The following is an 11108-nucleotide window of genomic DNA, read 5'->3' as shown; positions in this document are numbered from 1 at the left end:
TCGAATCCACCCTCCGCTGTCTCACCTCCAATAATCCCACCGATTGGAGTCAATATCTCACCTGGATAGAATACGCCCATAACTCACTCAAGTCTGCATCTACCGGTCAGTCTCCCTTCCAAGTTAGCCTCGGCTACCAACCACCTCTCTTCCCTGCTGACGAGAGAGAGATATCGGTGAAGACTGTCAATCGCCACATCCGTCGTTGCCAGCGTGTTTGGAGAGAGACCATCCAAGCACTCAACCATTCCTCTGAGTCCTCTAAGAGGTTCACTGACCCCAAGAGACATCCAGCCCCCGAGTACAACGTCGGCCAGGAGGTCTGGCTGTCCACCCGGGACATCCCCTTGAGGGGGATGTCCCGCAAATTATCCCCGAGATTCATCGGCCCATACAAGATCACTCGCGTCATCAACCCCTCCGCCGTCCGTCTTCAACTTCCCCCGACACTCAGGATTCACCCTACGTTCCACGTCTCCCAGGTTAAACCAGTCATCTCTAGTCCCATTTGCCCTCCATCCGACTCCCCTCCACCCGCCCTGGAAGTCGATGGACATCCGGCCTTCACCGTTTGCCGGATCGTGGACTCCCGTCGGCGAGGTCGCGGTTGGCAGTACCTCGTCGACTGGGAGGGCTACGGTCCGGAGGACCGACAATGGGTTCCTGGTTCATACATCCTCGACCCTTCTCTCATCGAGGAGTATGAGCGTTCCCTCCCGTCTACCTCTTCCGCACCGCCAAGGGGCGGTCGTTGAGGGGGGGTACTGTTGGGAGCTGGAGAAATACACCTTTTCTCCAGCAGAGTCCGCCCTGGATCCTCCCTGCTGAGCTGCTCTGCACACCTGCAGCTGATGATCTCATCTGGAGGACCTGGACTACTTAAGCTGCCTTCAGACCTTGCCTCGACGCCGCAGAGTCTTAATCAGTTGGTTAGCACTTAAGCCATAGATCCCTAGTGAACCAAGTCTCCTTTGAGTCCAACCTGGATTCTAACCCTTTTGTCTCTGCTTCCAGGTTTCCTGTTCTTTCTCCTGTGAAGCTCTGGAAGAGCTTAACCTGCCGAGCCAGCCCTCCGAGCCAAACCTGAAGACTCACTCTCTGGATTTCCTAGCAGCTCTGGATACCGAGCTGGAAACACAAGCCAAGGTCAAAACAGCCTTTAGAAGTAAGACGCTGAAACAGCTTAAGGACTCTGCCAACCCAAGCTTTCTCCGGACCCAACAGTTCCGCTCCCAAATCCTCCTCTACGTTCATCAAGGTACAAACCTGAACACAATCAGTCAAGTCTCAACCAAGCCTTTGCTAACCAAACTGTCTTTCTCACAGACGCCAGTGAACCGGTCCCAGCCCAGAACCATTGCATCAGTCTTTATTATATGTGTGAATTTGCCAATAAACTCTGTTAAACTTCCCATCCGTGTCGTCAGTGTTCTGCATATTGGGCCTCCCTGATACCCATCATGACAAGACCGTAGGAAATTTGACTGAGGCTTGAAAATTACTGGAGAGGGACTCACGTCTGAGGGGGCTCTTGTCAATCCTTGAATCCAGCTTGTGGGGGTTTATCCAGAGAAGAGGGAACTCGTTGGAGGGCGGACAGATAGACAAACGTTGGACCCAGGGGAGTAAAGGAGCGGACTGTCAGTTGGATTTCCGAAGAGGACTTGAACGGATCATGTGGAGGTTTTCCACTCCTCAGTGTGTTCTCTGTAAATATTTCCAGGGGAAGAAGGTCCAGGTATCCAGTTACTCAGGAAGGCTTCCTGCCAAAGAGCAAAGACAAAAAAAACTAGATAAGACTCAGAGAAACAAATCTTAGGTTAAACTCAGCTAATCTCAGCTTGGCTAGAGTACCCAAAACTGGCAAACACTCTGGTGTCAAGGTAGTGACAGCCCACTGCTCGAATACTCCTCCAGTAATGATCCAACAAGCCACAGATGTGCAGGGAGGCCCAAGGAGGACAGGGCACCACTTGGTGGTGGAGAGAGCAAAACACACAAAAGACCCACCCAAACTGGATTCCTAACAAATTTGACAAATCAAGGAAAAATAGTTCTATCCAAGCTGGTTGTTATTGTTTAGCTGGTGATCTGCAAAGATAAAATAATTCACTTTAATTTTGCATAATGAAGGTTGCTTCAAGGTTTATCTATAAATCTAAATCCTTTATGCAGTCCTGGCTCTAGCTGGAAAATTTAACTCAAAAAATATTGTTTGTAGCTTATCATACAGGGTCTTTTTAAGAAAAGCAGGCCCACAGCTTTATCAATCCTCCACTTTACTTAACATTAAGTTTCAAGTGCTTTATTTTAACCCCTCAGAGTGTTTATTGCAGCAAAAGCCAGCAATCATGCTTTACCAGTTAAATTCGAGATTAGCCAACTTCCTGTTGAAGTTTGTTACAGTTGGAACAGATAATCTTCTTTCCTGGCATCATTCCCAAATAAGTTGGAATGTAGATAGATTATTTGCAACATGTTGTTTTAAAGATCGTTGAAATCAACATGTTCCTTTTTTCCAGTTCTTTTCTAACACATTTTGATTTTTTTACCTACCCCCCTGCGTACTGGATTAAAAGACACAATAAATATTGGTCAAGTTTAATCATGGAGACATCTTACTCATCAGGTTAAGCAAGTTTCTCATCTCCTAATTAAACACTGGTTTAAAAAAATCATCTGAGACCCTTTAATCAGACATAAATGCCGACGTTTCTCGCGAAAGTGAAAACGTCGGCTTGTGTCTTGATGCTAGCCAAAACACTTTTTCTCCTACTTGCGGTTGGATTTGACCTTTGACTGCAATGCTGAGGAACAAACACTTAATCCTAGCATGATTTTATACTTTCCTCTTCCTTGTTCTTAGATGCTCCTTCCTCCCTCCTTCACCTTCTCTCCTTCACTCTCTCTCTCTCTATCTACCCATCTTTGTTTTTGCATAACCAGTGTGACATCAGCTCCAGGATCTACTCCAACTCACATCAGTATGAGCCTTGTTGCAATATTCCAGATTCCTGCTTGGATGCTCACTTGACAACAACCTTCTCCATAAAGTAGGTAAAACTTTACACTTTACGTGCAGATGCTTATTTCATACTTTATGGCCATTTGTGGTTCATTTAATCATTTTATGAAATATTTCATCGTTAGTCATCATTCATTGCTAAATAGTTGTCATGCAGGTTGTTGACTGAAATCTTCGGCTTAGGAATTTTCCTTCTTCATCCTTAATAGATATAAAATTTAAGCTGATTTAGGAAGATTTGATGCACAACATAACTCGATTTGGTGTTTATATTGCAGATTAACCTTGTTATTATCCCTCAGTCTCACCTGTTAATTATTTATTTTATTCTCTGCTTTGGTTGTTTTTTAATCTGTGCTGGAACACGAAGCCTTTAACTTAACATGTAATAATTACATTCTTCTTATTCAGACTTTTTAGTTGTTTTTTTTTTGTTTGCAGTAATATTATTTGGGCTGTTGGTTTATTAATCAACTGTCTTTGCTGAGTTTGCTGCTGCAAAGTGAAAGCAGGAAGAAAAATGTCCTTTCCTCTTATTCCAGTAATCATATCAAGCTCTCTGTACCGCACCAAATCAGAGTTGTAACCTCTGATTTTTATGCGTTATTAAATCCTTTGAGGAATAGGAGGTTTCATTTTTTTCAAGAAACATTCAAATTCAAGTTCTTAAAATCAGTTAAATCGATACCGCCTCTGCAAAGTTATGTCAGAAAGAATCAAACTTTAAGAAATAGAGAAAATAGAAAATAGATTATGTGCAATGTACAGACATTACAGCTGTGAAAAAAGTAACCACTAACTTAAATACATTGGAGAGTTAAATTACAGAACAAGTTGTGGATAGACCTGAATATTTTTGCATGCAGATAACTTTAAAATCTCTTTGGTTTGCATATAACCAACTAAAATAACCACAGTAACTATCAAGCCACAGTATTTGTACAATGTAATTTTTTGGCAAACATGATGTCTTAGTAATGCTTATGATCAGCTGCACCATTACGAGGGTAAGGAAAAAGTAATGCCCCTGACACACTTTCATTTTTTTGCTCTAGCTGAAATTTTGCATGTCCAATTATTTATATCTCTTTAGATTAAGTGGCAAATCGCAGTTCTGAGCTAATTGTGGCTTCTGATTTACAGGTGTTTGAACTGAGTCAAGTCTGATATGGAGATTGTTGAATGTCGGGCAATGATCTGTTGCATCATCACCATAGTTTACTTTCATTTCAGGAAAAGTCTCCCGTAGTGTGCGTCCTTTCAAATACAAAAAACGGATCACTGCCCGACACTCAAATGGCTACATTTCAGACTCAGTTCAAGCACCTGTAAATCAGAAACCACAATTAGTTCAGAGATGTAATTTTCCACTTAATCTATAGACATTTAAGTAATTGCACGTGAAAAATTTCATCTAGATCAAACAACTGAGTGGATCAGAGGCATTACTTACTGAACGCCCCTCGTAAGTCTGGGTTAACGCCAAAGTTATTTTGGTTGTGAAAGAGTGCAAGGTTCAAATTGCCCTCAAGCTACTGCAAACATCCAGACTGGTACCTGCGGCGGATTTGGCAACAAATAAGCGAGAAATTTGAAGATGAGAGATGAGATGTCACAGTAATCATAAAAAAAATCGTCCCATTTCAGTTCTGTCAAACAGATTTTCTTCATTAAAATTAAACAGCCTAGAGAAAGTATTCTCCACATGGATAGCTTGCATCTCCCACTGCAGCAGGTCATATACGCTGTCAAGGCATAGCAACATACTGTAGTACTGTGACACAGATAAATTTAAGGCAGATTGCAAAAATATTTAGAATAAAATCTTCTTTTGAGTTTCCAGACAAATATTAAACACACAATATTATATAATGTATGCAATAATTCTACCATCCATCATCCATATCACGACTATCTGTATAGAGGTACATTTGTTATTAAACTTTTTAAAGTATTGATTTTATTCATAATAACATGGCATCGTATTCAGAAATTAAAACAATGCCATATGTGAATGTAAAGGCATACTTTAAGTATTTTTTTGAATAAAGAGTAGGAGGTAAACTCACCTGCTAAAGATAGACCGCAGCACTCCGTTTAAAGGCCAACTATTAGTCTCCGATCATTATTATTATTATTATTATCGATAAGTTAAAACTGAACGTTTTAACTTATCCTTAAAAAGCTGAATGTTGAGGAAAAAATAGAGCCTGAGGAGTGAGTACAAAAGCCCACTATGAAACATAGTGGTGGCAGTATCATGCTGAAGGGTGATTGGATGAAACCCCAATAGAAGCTGCAAAAGACTTAAAAAGTTAAAGTCCAAAACTAAATCCAATCAGGAAACTTTGGAGAGCTTCAGCTTTGCTTTTTACTCCTCATACAGCCTGAGTGTAGATTCACACAACTGATGATTATAGACTTATGTGGGAGATTAACTGAGATTAACTATTAATATAACAGCGTATGTTAAAAGCACACACATAGTCCATGGATTAAGCTGTGGATAGTGTGCTTGTTCACTGAAATAAAGACTTCCACTTCAAAATGATTAACTGCTTTTTGATTGTCTATTAAAATCCCTTGGGAAATATTTTCAGGTTGCAGTTACAAAATTGTGGATAAGGTCATGGGTATAAACTTCCCTTGGAGGTATATAAAAACAGTTGAGATATAAAAAGAAAAGTACAACCGTCATTTTCCTAAAAAAGGTTGTTTGTCTTTGAGAGGAAAATTTAATTGTAGGAAAAACTGAGTCATTATCAGACGTCTCTATGTTTCTCTGTGCCGTTCCAATAAATCTGGTTTTATAATCCATACTTACACCTGCCGGAGGGGATTGCCTTTGGCAAAAAAGCAAACTGATTCCACAACATCGTGACATTCTTTAAATGTTTTCGTCAAACACGACAGAGCTGCCAGGACTTGTCGGGGTTTTTGACAGCTCCTCAGCCGCACTTTGCAACCTGCTTAATGACTTCGAACTTTCATAAAACATGTTTAGTTTACCCAAAAAACTTATAACTGTTACTTAGTAGTAATTTTTTTTCTTTTACCTTTGGGTTTAATAAAGTATTTTTAACTTAAACTTGAACTGAATAGTCCTCAACCTGAAGTGCATCCCTGAAAAAGTTTTCTATCACCAGCCATCGCTGGTACAGTAGGAGGTGTGTGGGTTTGCAAAAAAAGTAAAAAAGACATCTGTGTGTCGTCGCCCCATCAAATGATGTGCTACTATAAAGCATTACTCTGTATCATAATACTAAGGCTATCAATATGATTACAAATCTTCCAAAAAAGCAGGTGTTTCAGGTTGATTCTGTAATCTGTATGGGAGGCTGTTACTGCCAAAAATGTATAGTCAGAGTTTGGGTGATGGAGTCATTGCACATGTATTAAAACAAAAAGCAACCGTGATGTCTGAAGTCATTAGAGAAGTCATCACCTTAAAAAGAACATAACATTAAACATTCTAGAAGCTCCATCTTAGATTACAGAGGTCTCTCTGAGCAGTTAAATGTTAATGTTTCTGATAATAATAATAAAAAAACAGATAAAAAGAAAGAACATTAAATCTAGACTGAGTTTTATAAATTGTATATATCTGAATCAAAAGGTTTTAGATGATCTCCTCTCTCTTTTCCAGTCCCTGAAGCTGAAAACAGTTCCTGATGTCTTTCCTTTGGATATACCTGGCTCTGTTGTTTATCCTGCAAAATGCTGTTTCATCAGATCAAGGTATTTCTTTATCTTGTCTGTATTATAAATTGATATTTTGAGAGTAAGACAAAAATAACTACTGTAAACACACTATTGTAAATAAACCTCACGAGTTTTCCACATTTTGCTTTTTATCTTTGTTTAGTGGTTGCACTGGAATGCCCCAAGAACGTAACAGTCACAAAAGGAGGCCAAATGACAATAAACTGTACAATAAATTGGAACAATAACAAGAGCTGTACCGGTACAGATTACTTTTGGAAAAACGAAAATGATATAATTAAATGTCCGGACAGCTCATCAACAACATATTTCTGTGACTGGGATCACATTAACTACATCTTCCTGAACATCTCTGATGTTCAAAAAGAAGAAAATTTCACAGTTGGAATTAGGGCCCCCTGTGGTTTGGATGACCAGTTAGTCATTCTTCAGATCCTGTGTGAGTGACCTTTAGCATCTGAAAGTCTATTTTCTTTTCACCTATGAAAAAAAAATAAGATTAACAAAATGTGTTTTCACTTTTTTAGCTGAATCGAGCCAATTCAAGGAGAGCCCGAAACAGGAGGGGAGCCGGGAACAGGAGCTGAACCAGTCATATCTGATTCCCAGCATAGTGGGTGTTCTCGTTGCAGTCGTTGTCGCGGCCATTTTGACTGTTCTTATTAGAAAACACAAAGAAAACTCACACCAGAAAGTGAATCAAGAAACTCCTCAGGATGTTTGATGATATCCCTTAGAGATGCAAGATATTTTTGCTCTTTCTTGCTCTTTGGAACCTACAAAGGTTCCCATGGTTGTGGCGTGTCCGCTGACCTGAAACCTGGACAGTTTGCGTCCGCATGCTGAAGCTGCTGCTGGTAGCGGCTGTATGTAAAAATAAACGGCTTTAATCTACAAGCTTTTTATCCATAGAGTGGGTCAGTGCTGAAGCCAGACACAAGGAAATACAGATGGAGATTGAAGTGTTAATACTTTATATGTTCACACTGGCAATTGTTATAAAAGAAAGTTATTTCTCACATTTCTGTTGCTCTAAATATGACTACATTTTACTCTCAGGAAGTGTCCTTTGCCTACTCCAGATATGTTCCTGTAGCACTAGTTACACTTATTACCATCCTCTCCTCTTTGTTGTTATAGCTCAAAAAGGATGTAGAAATGTTTTAAATTTATTCATATTTGATCACCAGCTCCATTTGGCATATATGCTCATATTAACTTAGTTATATGTATAGTAGTGTGTGTTATTGGGAGTATGTATTAGTTTTATACAGTAAGACTGTATAACATTAACCTTGTGTGGAGGATATTAGTGAAGTAGAGTCTTCCCCCAGATGCAGGATGTCTAACAGCCTCACACCATTTTCATACGGTCTCCATGGTGACCAGTGTTGGGTGGGTTATCTTAAATGTAGCTGGCTACAATAAGAAGTTACTTAAAATAATACTATTTTAGCTAATTCAGTTCATTTGATAAAGTATTTCACATTATTTTGTTTATTATACTTTTCAATGTATTTGGGGTCTTTTATAGGTTGGTGGTTTTGATATCTTCAGGTTGTAAAATGATAAGGAGAGATGAAAGCTTTAAGAGAAGCCGATCTTCTGGATCTGGTCTTATTAAAGTCCAGTTTTTCATAGAGATGAGACTCGCTTTTGAGAAATTAATGCAGTCAGAATGCAAATGATGTAATGATCTGAGTTTGAATGTTTTCTTTCTTCTGGAAAGTGTTATGCTTTGGTTCATTGTTTTTGTCATCAGAACAAGGCAACCAGATGTTGCTGTTTTTCTTGTAATTTTACATAAATTGGCAAATTTGTACTTTTGTTTGGTATGTCTTTTGTTTCTGACTATGCAAATGTGAAAAGTTGTCTTGGAAATGTATCCAACAGAAAGAAATGGAGGGTACTTTGAAAATGACATTATTACCTATGAATCTTCTAGTATAACAACTTATTCAAGTTGGAGCTAAAACTTTTGTTCCACATCTCTTTAACCTGACCGGAAGTGACTTAGAAGTAGGTCTTCATAAAGGTGAGCTGGCAGCACACAAACAATAACACTGATGTCATTTAGCTCGAATGTTTGTCTATGAAATTCATTTTATCTTACCCTTTTCTACCTCCTTGTCAGGATAGAAGTAGGATTTGCTTTTTATGTATAATGGACTGAATAAACTACTACAATTAAAAAGCACGGAAAATTATATATTTCTCTTTTTTTATGTAATGAAACAGTGATGGTGTTTTCTGTAAATATCACTAAAATCATTGCCAATAATGTGCAGTTATAAAAAACACTTGAAGTGAAAACAAACAGTTTTGACGGTAACTTATATCATCCAGCAGCCATCAATACAATGGCATCAAGATTGATAAGAAAACAGACTTTCCACGGTCAGAAATCTAACTCACATTTAGTTGACGTATTGTTGACATTTTCCTTGACGTTTTTTGACACGCAGTACAGGAAAAACACTGATTTCTGAGAACATGGAGGATTCTCTCTAACCAATTTTCACTGGGTATTTTTTTTTTTTTGGTTTCAGTTGGAATGTTTCAGGTGAACTCATTCCCAGAACGGAGAACCTAAAGTAGAGTGCATAAAAACATGGACAAGCTTTGACTTTATCTACATGAATTAGCTTTAATAAAAGCAAAAAAATAAAACAAAAAAACTTTAATCTGATCCCATCAAGTTGTTTGAATTATGGCACATTTCTTGATACACTTCATAAAGACAGTGAAATATGCAAAGCAAAGCAAACTGTTCTCAGTGGTTTTGAAAGCACCTTTACAACGGATGTTGAAGCTACAAAATGAGAGAAAACGTAAGAAAAAAACAAAAAAAAAAACACTTTCATACTTGTCACCTTTTAGTGAGTCAATCATCTGTTGACAAACTGCACATCTGTTTTGGAACCGAAAATTTGTTACATAAACAGTAACCTCCCCCACCTCCACCAGCCGCAGAAGCTACAGGTTAGGGCAGGTACCTTGTTGGTTGCAACATGTGAGATTTTTCAACCCACACATGGAGGAATACCCAAAACTAAGACTATCAAGCATTGTTCCATGTAGACTCGAAATTAGTAGGTTGTTTACGATATGCTTTGGTTCAATGAGAAATGTCTGATGAAAACAGGAAATTTAAAGGTTAGAGTACAATTCACTTAACAGTCACTCTATCTAAATACTTCAGTTCTGGTAAAATTAATAATTATAAATTAATAATAATTAAGTTCTTCTCTTAAATACTGTGTTCATGTTCAACCCCTAAATATGGTACTAAAGGTCTTGGGCATCATCAAGATTTTTTTATACGGTGGCCCAGAGGTGTCAGCACAAATACAAAAGCTGCAACACAAATACAAAAGCTGCAACAAAATACAAAAGCTGCAACATAAATACAAAAGCTGCAACATAAATACAAAAGATGCAACATAAATACAAAAGCTGCAACACAAATACAAAAGCTGCAACACAAATGCACAAGCTGCAACACAATTACAAAGGCTGAAACACAAATACAAAAGCTAAAACATAATTTCAAACGCTGCAACACAAATACAAAAGCTGCAACACAAATACAAAAGCTAAAACATAAATACAAAAGCTGCAACATAAATACAAAAGATGCAACATAAGTACAAATGCTGCAACACAAATACAAAAGCTAAAACATAATTTCAAACGCTGCAACACAAATACAAAAGCTGCAACACAAATACAAAAGCTAAAACATAAATACAAAAGCTGCAACATAAGTACAAAAGCTGCAACACAAATACAAAAGATGCAACATAAATACAAAAGCTGCAACACAAATACAAAAGCTGTAACACAAATGCACAAGCTGCAACACAATTACAAAAGCTGCAACACAATTACAAAAGCTAAAACACAAATACAAAAGCCAAAACATAATTACAAATGCTGTAACACAAATACAAAAGCTGCAACACAATTACAAAGCTGCAACATAAATACAAAAGCTGCAACACAAATACAAAAGCTGCAACACATATACAAAAGCTGTAATACAGTTACAAAAGCTGCAACATAAATACAAAAGCTGTAACACAAATACAAAAGCTGCAACACAATTACAAAAGCTGCCACATAAATACAAAAGCTGCCACGGTTGTAGTTTTATATTTCTGTTGTGGTTTTTATATATATATATATATATATATATATATATATATATATATATATATATATATCTGTTGCAGCTTTTTATTTGTGTTGCGGCTTTTATAATTGTGATGCAACGTTTGTATTTGTGTTGCAGCTTTTGTATTTATGCTGCAGCTTTTGTATTTGCCTTGCAGCTTTTGCATAAGTGTTGACACCTCTG

General features: G+C 38.0%; 1 long non-coding RNA gene across 1 annotated transcript; it reads left to right on the top strand.

The window, feature by feature from the left end:
- The first annotated feature begins 2923 nt into the window (after window positions 1-2923).
- On the top strand, window positions 2924-8945 carry LOC119792593. Its single transcript, XR_005282009.1, has 3 exons — window positions 2924-3053; window positions 6672-6763; window positions 6891-8945. It is a non-coding gene; the product is annotated as an uncharacterized LOC119792593 (long non-coding RNA).
- The last annotated feature ends 2163 nt before the right edge of the window (window positions 8946-11108 follow it).

The sequence above is a fragment of the Cyprinodon tularosa genome, unplaced genomic scaffold (assembly GCF_016077235.1).
Source record: "Cyprinodon tularosa strain WSP-4 unplaced genomic scaffold, ASM1607723v1 ctg424, whole genome shotgun sequence".
In the NCBI taxonomy this organism is placed as follows: Eukaryota; Metazoa; Chordata; class Actinopteri; order Cyprinodontiformes; family Cyprinodontidae; genus Cyprinodon; species Cyprinodon tularosa.
This window is presented reverse-complemented; position numbering and strand designations above follow the sequence as displayed.